The sequence below is a fragment of the Diceros bicornis genome, chromosome 13 (assembly GCF_020826845.1).
Source record: "Diceros bicornis minor isolate mBicDic1 chromosome 13, mDicBic1.mat.cur, whole genome shotgun sequence".
Taxonomy (NCBI): Eukaryota; Metazoa; Chordata; class Mammalia; order Perissodactyla; family Rhinocerotidae; genus Diceros; species Diceros bicornis.
Genome location: NC_080752.1, coordinates 4,088,509 through 4,100,680, shown reverse-complemented (window position 1 = coordinate 4,100,680; position 12,172 = coordinate 4,088,509). Strand labels below are relative to the sequence as shown.

At 41.2% G+C, this 12,172-nt stretch overlaps 1 protein-coding gene across 1 annotated transcript in view; it reads left to right on the top strand.

Moving 5' to 3' along the window:
- Positions 1–402: 402 nt before the first annotated feature.
- LOC131412495 (ral guanine nucleotide dissociation stimulator-like) overlaps positions 403–12,172 on the top strand; it is a 37,485-nt gene continuing 25,715 nt past the window's right edge. Inside the window, exon 1 of the transcript XR_009221784.1 lies at positions 403–588. The gene's annotated coding sequence lies outside the window, so the exon portion shown is untranslated. The remainder of the gene's footprint in view (positions 589–12,172) is intronic.

Here is a 12,172-nt window from a genome sequence, read left to right as displayed (position 1 = left end):
CCTGCTGGATAAGAGTGGCATTTCCGTGGGTGACTTTATCCCTCAGGATCTGAGGCATGCAGATTTATTGGCTGGCATCCTTCTTACAGTTTCTCCTCAGCACACACTCAAGAGAGGCCATCTGTCCCTCGAGAGGCTGTTGACCGAAAGAGGCTGAAGAGAGATGTGGAGCCCACCTACAGTGGGGCCAGCCTTGGGCCTGATGAGAGCTTGGCCCAGAGCCCCCACGTTCATCATTCACAATGATGCCTCAGAAACTCTCCCAGAGCCCCTTCACCCTCCAACAGATGTCACCCCGGAGCCAGCCGTGGAAGATGTGCAGGATGAACACAGCAACACCGGCCCCAGGTCCCTCAGCGGGGTCATCCTGTCAGCGCTGGGGCCTAAGAACTCCTGGACTCGCTGCACTCCTACTGCTTCTGGTCCCGGGGGAACAGGAGCACGGGTGCCGCCTGCAGGAGCAGGTGGAGAAGGACAGCGAGCTGAAGAGGGGCAGCTGCCGACAGCCAGGTGCACACGCTGCAGGAGGAGCTGGACGAGCTGAAGGGAGGGGCTCCCTAACTGAGCAGCCTGCTGCCCCCAGCCGAGGTCAGTCCTGGGGCTCAGGGCTCCCCCACTGCCTGCTCCTCATGAGGAGTTTCCTGCTCCACAGCAGACGGCCCCTGAGCACCTCTGTGTGCAGCATGCCTGCTGCTGTCTTGGGAGAAGGCTCTGCTGGTAGCCGCCCCTTGCACACAGGGAGCCCAGGCTGCAGAGCTCACCCCGCTCGCTCTAGGGTGCTCAAGAGGCACCGGTAGTTGTCAGGGTTTAGCAGGTGGGGAAGGAGGCATTGCAGGTCAGCTGGGAAAGCCAGACCTACTCAATGAATGGTGCCTGGATAGTTGGTTTTCCACTTGAACAGGAGAAAATCAGCTTCTGTTGCATCCCTCACACAAATGTAAATTCCAATGAGTTAGGATCTAAATGTGAAATAAAATCGACATAGTAAACTATTGGAAAAGTTATAGGAGACTCTTAACATTATGGGGAGGTGCTTTCCATACATGTTTTAATGAATATCCTTGAACTGAAGTCATTTTGAACATTTTAATAATTTCTTTAAAATTTGAAACATCTTTTTGAGTAGAATACATTCTCTTTTGTAAAAATTAAAACACTAGAGAAATACATAAGCTAAGAAGTGGTAAAAACTCCTATTTCTCACCTACCTCCCAACTTTTATTCCTTGTCGGTAGTAAAATTTGGTGTGTAATCTCCTCCACTGTATCCTGTGCTTTACCTACATATTTCTCCACCTGTACAAATAGGTTGGATATATTTTTGGTGTGTTTCTTTGCTATGTTTCTGATTTTCCTGCTCTCTTACAGTTTAGTAGTTGTAAACATTGGTTTCTCGATATTCCTTACATATTGAGGGTACCATCTTTTCCCTGTTATACATCCATGGAAAACATTTTCCTACCACATTGCTCATTTAATCTGGATCAGTGCTTGTCTTCCCAGATGTCAGTAACACTTCAAGAGGGAAACGGGTCTATGTGACAGGCTATTCAGGATCTCCGGGACCCCCAGGGCAACAACCAGTAGGACAACCCAAAACAAGAAACAAAACCCATCCCGCATGTTTCCAGATGCATCCTATGGGAAGGACGGCTCCAGTTGAGGACCACTGATGTCCTGGTCAGAGTTATCCACTATGTTCTCCTATCACGTTAAAGCTGTTTCTGTAGTTTCTCGTACCTGATGGTACAATTTGGTGCCTTTGTCTGTTCCTCTTGGTGCCTTTGTCTGTTCTTCTTGGTCAGACTGCCCAAGGTTTCTCACTGTTACAGGTCTTTCCAGACAGCCAGCCCTTGACTCCATTGCTCAGGTCTATGTTGTTGTTCCTGTCTGGTGAATTCTCCCTTCATTCTGCTGTCATTGGTTTTATTGTGGTGTTGTTCTGGCTCTTGGAGGGAAGTGCTCAGCTTGCTGTACAGGTGATATTCCCTGATACCTGCAGTGGAGGCTGTGTCCCTTCTTCTGTCCCCTTGTCCCCACGTCATGGATTTGCCTCATGCTGCTCTCATTGCTGTTCATTTCTAAAGAGTTGCTCCTGTCTGTCTGGATTCCCTCTTTAACCTGAGAGATTTAGAAGGGTGTGGACAGATTTTCAAGTGGCTATGTTGGGGGAGGGGAGCCAATATTTTGTGATTATTTTTTACTTTTATTGCTTTAAGTTCCAGTAATATAGTCACTTATAGATTTCTGCTTTTTGGACTCTTTAGAGATTTCATTGTGGCTTAGCACACAGTCCATTGTGGTGACTGTTTCATCGTGGTTTGAGGAGAATGTTCGCTCTCCACTAGATGCTTACGTTGTCCCTGGGGCTGAGGCTAGATCTAGCTTTTTTGTGTTTGTCAGCAGATCTGTTTCCTAACTTACTGTATCACTTGACCTGTGGCTTTTTAAGAGAGGTAAGGTAGGTTTCCCTGTGGAAAGGGAAGGCACCTCCCTTGGGGTGCCTGTGTCTTCTTGTTTGTCCAGTTTTGCTTTATGTTTCAAGACCATATTGTTAGGTGCATAAGTGTCCCTGACAGTTATCAACACAGAGAACCCCTTTTTGTCCCATTTAAAGTCTTATTTCTTTATCTCCTTATTTTCAACCATATTATATCCCTTTATTTTATAACAATATTTTAACTCAACTTGAGAACCTTCATGTTTTTGTAGAGCAATTTGATCTATTTACAATTGTGATTATTGATAAATTGGAATTTGAGTCTACCATTTAATTTAATTTTTAATTTGTTAGGTTTTCTCATGATTTTTCTATTCCTTTAGTGGGTGTCTTTCAGCTTTTAGGAACAACCATTTCTGCCTCTCTTTCTGTAAATGCTTAGAGTTGATCAGTTCCTGTGTTTTACACTCCCAACTCATCACCTTCCGGTCCCCGGCTTGAGAATATCTGATCTTAGTTCTGTGTTCTTATTTTCCCCATCAAGCAACCAGGATTGGATGTAAGTATACGTTTTATTGGTTACTTTGTTCACAACTGTTTATTGTATCCAAATTTTTCCTCCTTTTGGAAAGATTTGATGTTATTTTGGAACTCATATGACAGTGAAATTTTGAGATGAATCGAGTCTGAGATACTCCTTAGGTGCTGATGCTGGAGACCTAGCACCTAAACTCTTAAAGTTGCATTGGTGTGTCAGCAGAGTCGGGATGAGGTCAGAGATGTTTAAAACCGTGGAATTGAATGAGGTTTCCTGGAGACACTGTAGCTGTAGAAGGGACCAGGGCCCAGCCTAGGAGCAGGCAGTGTTTGCAGAGGTGCAGCTGAAGAGGGTCCAGGAAAGGGGACTGAAATCGTGGAGCATGAAGTTGCAGGACCCATGAGGGGAAAGGGTATTGCAGAAAGGAGGGTTGCTCAGCTGGGTGGGATACAGCTCTGATCAGAATGGAGAAAAGATGGCTGGACTCGGCCATGTGGCATCACTGGTGACCTCAGTCTCCTTGAGAGGGTGGGAATGAAGCTGGGTCTAGAGTGAGTGTAGGGGGTCCATGGGAGGGCAGTATGTATAAGGCACTTTATTTAAGAGGTTTAGCCATGAAGGGGAGTTGGGAAAGTGGACAGTAGCCAAAAGAGAGCCTGGGTCCAAGGGAGAGTTTTGTTTGTAAGGTGGAGATGAGCTAGCAGGTGTCTGTGCTGCAGGTAGGACCAGATGGAGAGGAAGAGTGTGCTGGGCCCTGAGGAGGTGCCGGGCTGGGCTCCTGTTATGAGAGGTTTGGGGATTCAATTGTAGATGTAAAAGAAACTTTCCACTCCAAACAAATGGGTTGAAGGTATATTTTATTATAGAGAGGATGGTAAAGGTGATAGTCCGCAAACAGATCTGAATAGGTCAAATAATAAGAGGGAAAAAACACCAGCTCGACTGGAAAGGGAAAACATCCACATCAGCTGAGATAGCGGCACATTTGAATAGGTCATATAATAAGAGGGAAAAACATCAGTTCTATCGGATAGGGAAACACCAGATCGACTGAAGGGAAATGACACAAATCAACCAGAAAGAGAAACGCCAGGTTAACTGAAAAGAGAACACATCAGATCAATTACTTCACAATAAATCAATTACTCACAACATCCACGTCCCACTGCCGGGAGAGTCCTGTCAATTGTTTCGGCTGGGCGGAAATCACACGTCCTGGGCAAGGCGTCCCTTCCACAGGTGGAACTCTCACCGGGTCTCAGTCTCCAGCAATTTATATAAGCAGTTACAGAGTTTACAGAGAAAGCATTCAGTGTTCCCATGCACAAATGGTTATCAGTGGCGTACATGCACTGAGCCCCACACTCTGGCTATCGTCTCAGCCCAGTAGTTGTGTACGTGCATTGTTTACCCTGCTTATCCTCCCAGCCCAGCTCAGATGGCTAGTCTGCCCCAGGCTGCAGTGCCCGAAGGGCCTTGAATTTTTTACACATTGCAACTATCTCCATGGGAGAAGGGCCGGTTCCCACCACGCAGAAAGCAGCTTTTATATTTCTTTTTGTGCTGGTGGCTGTAGGTCAATGGAGCAGCCAAACATGGCTGTACTCATGTCACGACAGCTCTGCTGCCTGGCGCCGTGCAGAGAGAAAGAGGACGAGCTGTGCTCGTGGAAAGGGCGCCCTGTGCCTCTGCTCCTGTATTCCTGGAGCGTGAGGTTGGCAGTGGCTGGGAGTGGAGGGACGATGCAGAAGGTGTTAGGTGAACGACAGGGGGAGGAGGGAGAGGGAGAGAGGACACCCTGGCTTGGTCTTCATGGCTCACACGGAGTTCCCCACTGGGATCTCCGATCACCAGCTCTTGACTCTCTTTGATGTTTTCATCAAAATGTCGGCTCTCTTGATGGTTCCCAAGGCTATTATGAATTTGTTCATCAATGAAGGAAACTTTGGGTCATGTTTAAGGGATTCTATGTCAAAGGGGCTCTACATGTGTTTATTCAGTCCATCATCTTTACCCAATCTCTTTGTTTTTGGACAGGTTCCATACAACAGAGCAGCCGGGCCAGTGGCCTGCAGGTTCCAGGGTTTGGGAGATTTGCCCTCCAGAAAGCCGGTGCTGATTGGCATTCTCACAGGACGTGGTGCTCTGTCCCAGAGCCCGCTCTAATTCTGGGTGTCATGACATTGTAAATCCTGGGGCAGTTCTGTCAGGGCCCATCGTTGGCATTTCTGTGATCAGTGAGGGCAAACATTTTTCTGTGATCATTATCTGTCACTTCCCTGACTGTTTTGTTGCCTGCCTTGCTCACTGAGCTCTGAACCTTCCTGGTGGAACCAGGACGTTCACTCTTTATCCAGTGTGATTGCACGTTCCCTCAGTGTGCCCCTTGAGTACTTGCTTCAAAAATATCTGTTTTCTTTGCATTCTTTGATTCCTTGTACATATAATCTAGATTTAATCTGGAGCTTTAAAAATGTTTTATTGTGGAAAACCTTGAACATACACAAATTAAACAGAGAAGTGCGATAGCCCCCCATGTCTCTATTACCCAGCTTCAACATTTATTAATATTCTGATATTCCTGTTTCGTCCATATTTCTACCCACTCCCTACTTTCCATTGATTATTTTTTAATTAATAGATTTTTTTTAGGAAAGTTTTAGATGAACAGAGAAATTCAGCAGAGAGAGCAGAGCATTTCTCCCTCTTCCCCCACAGTTTCCCCTATGGTTAACATCTTGCGTGACCACCCGTGTTAGTGCGCTTCATTCCTTACAAGTGAGGAGCTGATGCTGCTATAGTGTTCGTAAGCAAGTCCGTAGTTTACATTAAGGTTCATTGTCTTGCTGTCATGTACTTGGATTTTGACAAATGCATAATCTCATGTATCCACCACGACAGTATCCTACGGAAGAGTTGGATTGCCCTAAAATCCCTGTGCTTTACCTCTTCGTCCCTTGCCCCCCAACTCCTGGCAACACTGATCTTTATACTGTTTCTATAGTTTTGCCTTTTCTGGAATGTCGTGTAATTGGAATATATGAAAACTATGGAACAGTGTATATAGCCTTTTCCAGTTGGCTTCCTTCACTTAGCAATATGTGTTTAAGTGTCCACTATGTCTTTTTGTGACTTGATAGCTCATTTCTTTTTTTTTTCTTTTTGTATATTGAGTCATAATATACATAGCAAAAAATGTTTCATCTTAACCATTTTTAAGTGTACACTTCAATGGCGTTCAATACATTTCCACAGTTGTACAGTCATCACCACCATTCATCCCCATAACTCTTATAAATCTGAAACTCTATACCTATCAAACAATAACCCTCCCTTCTCCCCTCCCCCCAGCCCTTGGCAGCCACCATTCTACTTACTGTCTCTATGATTTGACTACTCTCAGTTCATACAGTATTCGTCTTTTTGTGACTGGCTTATTTCAGTTAGCATAATGTCTCCAAGGTTAATCCATGTATAGCGTATTGGAGAATATGCTTAATTTTTAAGGCTGAATAATATTCCATTGTATGGATATACTACATTTTGTGTATCCACTCATGTGTCAATGGACACTTGGGTTGCTTCCACGTTTTAGCTGTTGTAAATAATACCGCTATGAACATGGATGTACAAATATCTCTTCAAGGCTCTGTTTTCAGATCTTTTGGGTGTATATGCAGAAGAGGAATTGCTGGATCACATGATAATTCTATGTTCAATTTTTTGGAGGAACATCAATACTGTTTTCCATAGCAGCTGCATCATTTTACATTCCTATCAACAGTGTACAAGGGTTCCCATTTCGCTGCATCTTGGCCAACACTTGCTGTTTTCTGTCTTTTCAATAACACTCATCTTACTGGGTGTGAGGTGGTGTCTCATTGTGGTTTTGATGTGCATTTCCCTAATGATTAGTGGTGTTGAGCATCTTTTCATGTGCTTATGTGCCATTTCTAAGTCCTCTTTCGCAAAGGAGTCTTCAAGTCCCTGCCCATTTTTGAATTGGCTTGTTTTTAGTTGCTTAATTTAGGACTTCTCTGTATATTCTGGATACCAGTCTCTTGTCAGAAATACGATTTGCGAATATTTTGTCCCATTCTGTGGGTGCCTCTTGATGTATCAACTTATAAAATTTTCGTGGAGTCCAATTTTTCCATTGTTTTTCTTTTGTTACCTGCGCCTTTGGTGTCATATCCAAGAAATCATTGCCAAGTCTGGTGTCATGAATATTTGATCTTATGTTTTCTTCTAAGAGTTTTCTTGTTTGAGGTCTTACATTTATGTCCTTGATCCATTTTGAGTTAATTTTTGTATATAGCGTTGGATGGGGTCCAGCTTCAAGCTTTTGCATGGGGATATCCAGTTTTCCCAGCACCATTTGTTGAAAAGAAACCTTTCTCCATTCCATGGTCTTGGCACCCTTGTCAAAAATTACTTGACCATATATGTGAGGGTTTGTTTCTGGGCTCGCTATTCTATGCCATTGGTCTCTATGTCTGTCTTTATGACAATACCATACTATTGATTACTGTGGCTTTGTAGTAAGTTTTGAAATCAGAAAGTGTGAGTCCTCCAGTTTTGTTCTTCTTTTGCAAGATTCTTTTGGCTATTCTGAGTCCCTTGAGATTCCATGTGAATTTTAGGACGGGTTTTTCTATTTCTGCAAAAAACATCCTTAGGATTTGACTAGGGAATACATTGAATCTATAGATTGTTTTGGGTAATACTGACTCTTTAACAATAGTAAGCCTTCCAATCCATGAACATGGGATGTGTGTCCATTTATGAATGTCTTCTTTAATTTCTTTCTGAAATGTTTTGTAGTTTTTATGGTGTAAGCCTTTCATCTCCTTGGTTAAGTTAATTCCTAAGCCTGTTATTCTTTCTGATACTATTATAAATGAATTGTTTTTGTAATTTCCTTTCCAGAGAACTCATGGTTCGTGTCTAGAAATGCTGCTGATTTTTGTGTGTTGATTTTGTATCCTGCTACTTTTCTGAATTCATTTGTTAGATCAAACGGCTTTTTTGTGGAGTCTTTTGGATTCTCTACATACGACATGATATCATCTTCAAACAGAGACCATTTTACTTATTTCTTTCCAATTTAGATGCCTTTTATTTATTTATTTTTATTGCCTCATGGGTCTGGCTTGAACTTTCAATACTGTGTTGAATAGAAGTGGTGAAAGTGGGCATCCTTGCCTTGTTCCTGGTCTTAGAGGAAAAGCTTTCAGTCTTCCATCATTGAGTATTATGTTTGCTGTGTGTTTTTCATATATGGATTTTTTTATGTTGAGGCACTCTCCTTCTATTCCTAGTTTGTTGAGTTTTTTATCATGAAAGGGCATTGAATTTTGTCAAATGGTTTTCTGCATCAATTGAGTTGGTCATTTTTTCCCCTTCATTTTCTTGATGTGGCTTATTACATTGATCAATTTTTGTATATCGAACTCCCCTTGTATACCAGGAATAAATTTCACTTGGTGGTAGAGTATAATTCTTTTAACATGCTGTTGAATTCAGTTTGCTAGTATTTTGTTGAGGATTTTTGCATCCATGTTCATCAGGGATAATGGTCTGTAATTTTATTTTCTTTTAGTGTCCTTGTCTAGTGTTGGTATCAGGGTAATGCTGGCCTCGTAAAGTGAGCTTGGAAGTGTTCCCTCTTTTTCAATATTTGACAGAGTGTAAGAAGTCTTGTTTTTAATACTTATTTATATGTTTGGTAGAATTCACCAGTGCAGTCATCTGGTCCTGGGTTTTACTTTGTTGAGAGATTTTTTTTTTTAGATTTCTTTAAATATTGGTGACATATAACATAGGTAAGTTTTAGGTGTTCAAGATGATGATTTGTGAAAGGATTACCACAATACGGTGAGTTAACACCTCCATTCCCTCACATAATTAACTTGGTTTTTCTAGTGATCACTTTCAAGATCTACTCTCTTAACAACTTTCAAGTCTATAAGAATATAGTATTGTTAATTATGGTCACCATGCTGTACATTAGATCCCCAAAACTTGTTCATTTTACAGCTAGAAATTTGTGCAATTTGACTCACATCTCCCCATTTCCCCCAACCCCGCGACCCTGGGAAACCCATTTTTGTCTCTATTCCTTTGAGTTGGGCTTTTTTAGATTTCACATATGAGTGAGAATATATAGTATTTGTCTTTCTCCGTCTGACTTATATCATTTAGCGCAATGCCTCAAGGTCCATCCATGTTGTCGCAAAATGCAGGATTTCATTCTCCTGCATGGCTGAATAATATTCCATTATATATTACATGTATACATATATCTCACATTTTCTTTATCTATTTATCCATTGATGGACACCTGGATTGTGTCCATGTTCTCTGTGAATAATGTTGAAATGAACATGGGGGTGCAGATATCTCTTCAGAATAGTGACTTCAATTCCTTTGGGTATACAGCCAGAAGTGGAATTGCTCATTTATATATATTTCTATTTTTATTTTTTTGAGAAAATTCCATATTTTTTCCATAGTGACTGTAGCAATTTACATTCATACCATCGGTGCACAGGGTTCTCTTTTCTACACAGCCTCGCCAACACTTGTTGTCTGTTGTCTCTTTGAGAATAACCATTCTAGCAGGTGTGAGGTGATATCTCATTGTAGTTTTGATTTCATTTCCCTGATGGTGAGTGATTACGAGCATCTTCTCAGGTACCTGTTGACCATTTTTATGTCTTCTTTGAAAAAGTATCTATTCAGGTCCTTTGACCATTTTCATATTGTTTTGTTGGTTTCTTTGCTGTTGAGTTGTAACAGTTTCTTATATACTGTGGATATTAGCCCCTTTAGTTTGCCAATTGTTTCATTTGCTATGCAGAAGCTTTTTAGATTGAAGTCATCACACTTGTTAAGTTTTGCATTTGTTGCTTGCACTTTTGATATTATATCCAAAAAAATCTTTGTCAAGACCAGTTTCATGGGGCTTTTTTCTCTATATTTTCTTCTAGTTGTTTTATATTTGGTGTCTTACATTTAAGTCTTTAATTCAATTTGAGATCATTTATAGAGTGGTGTAAAATAGGAGTCCAATTTCAGTTTTCTGCATGTGGTTATCCAGTTTTCCCAGCACCATTTGTTGTAGAAACTATCCATTCCCCATGGAGTCTTCTTAGCTGACTTGTCAACTGTTAGCAAACTGTATGTGTGTGGTTTTATTTCTGGATCCTTGATTCTGTTCCATTGGTCTAGGTGTCTCATTTTATACCTGTATCATACTGTTTTTATTACTATAGATTTGTAATAAAGTTTGAAATCAGAAATTGTGATGCCTTCAGCTTTTTCTTTCTCGGGGTTCCTTTGGTTATTGGAGGTCTTTTGTGGATCCACATGAATATTAGGATTATTTGTCCTATTTCTCTGAAAAATGCCATGGGAATTTTAATAGGAATTGCATTGAATCTTGAGATGGCATTGAGTAGCATGAACATTTTCAAAATATTAATTCTTCTGATCCATGATCATAAGATATCTTTTCATTTCTTTGTGTCTTTAAGTTCTTTCATCTGTGTCTTATAGTTGTCAGTTTCTAGATCTTTCACCTTCTTGGTTAAATTTATTCATGAGTATTTTACTGTTTTTGATGGTATTGTAACTAGGATTTTTTTCTTTATATCATTTTTAGATAGTTCATTGTTAGTGTAGAGAAAGGCAACCGATGTCTATATGTTGATTTTGTCTCCTGCAGCTTGAGTGAATTTGTTTATTAGTCCTAACAGTTTGGGGAGGAGTCTTTAGGTATTTCTCTACATAAAATCATATCTGCAAACAGAGACCACTTTGTTCCTTCATTTCCAATTTAGATGCTTTATATTTCTTTCTCTGGCCAAATGTCTCTGGGTGAGACTTACAGCAGTGTGTTGAAGAGTGGTGTTGAGACTGGGCACCCTTGTCTTGTTCTTTGCCTTAGCAAGAAAGCTTTCAACCTTTCACTGTTCAATATGATGTTAGCTGTGGGTTTGTTATGTAAACCTTTTATTATGTTCAGGTATGTTCCTTCTGTAACCCTTTCTTGAGAGTTTTTATCATGAGGTGGCGTTGAATTTTGTCAAACTGCTTTTTCTGCATTGAAAGATTATTTTAGGATTTTTATCTTTCATTCTATCAATGCGGTGTATCACATTCATTGATTTGCATCATGTTGAACTTGATCATGTTGTTTGATCCTTTTTTTTGAGTTTAGATAGTTTTGTTCTAATGTGTCTTGGAGAAGAAAGTTTTAGTTTGAAATTTTAGGGTGACCAATCGGCATCAGGACCTTGGATGTCTACATCTCTCCCCAGATTTGGGAAGGTGTCAGCTGCTACTTTTTTAAGTCAACTTTCTTTTCCTTTCTCCCTGTCTTCTCCTCTGGTACTTTAATAATGCTTATCTATTTCTTTTCAAGGTATCCCATAATTCATACTACCTTTCCCCAATCCTATCCGTTCCTTTTTTTCTTTTTGCTCCTTTGACTGGATGATTTCAAATGACACATCTTCTAGTGCACTAATTATTTCTTGTACATGGTTGAATCTGATTTAGAAGGTCTCTATTGAATTCTTCAGTTCAGTCATTGTGTTCTTCAACTCTAGGATTTCTGTTTGTTTTTCCTTAATGCTTTCTGTTTCTATGTTGAACTTCTCACTTGTTCATGCACTATTTCCTTATTTCATTTAGTAGTCTGTCTGTGTTTCCTTAGAGTTTTATGAATTTCTCAAAGATCATTGTTCTGAAGTCTTTGTCACATAGTTCCTATATCTCCATTTCTTGGTCGGTCATTGGAGTTTTATTCTTTTTCTTTGGTGGTGTCATGGATCTTTGATTATTCATGATCCTTGTGGCCTTCCGTTGGTGTCTGCAAATTTGAGGAAGTAGACACCTCTTCCACTCATTACAGACTGGCTTTAGTAAACCAAAGCCTTCACATTCAGCCCATCTAGGGGTCCTGGGTGGGCCATCTGGTGGTGTCCAGGGGCAGGCTTGCTGCTGGAGCCCTTGAGCAACCTGGTACTGGGGTGAGTGGAAAGCTTGCGTCCACAGTATTGTGTCTGGCCCTGGGCAAAACTGGGACCCTGAGATCATGAGTAGCCCCACTGAAGCCTGTTTTGGCAGGTCCTCATTGAGATCCTGTGACCACAGTAGTCATCCAGGGCCATGAGAGTTGGCCAGTGC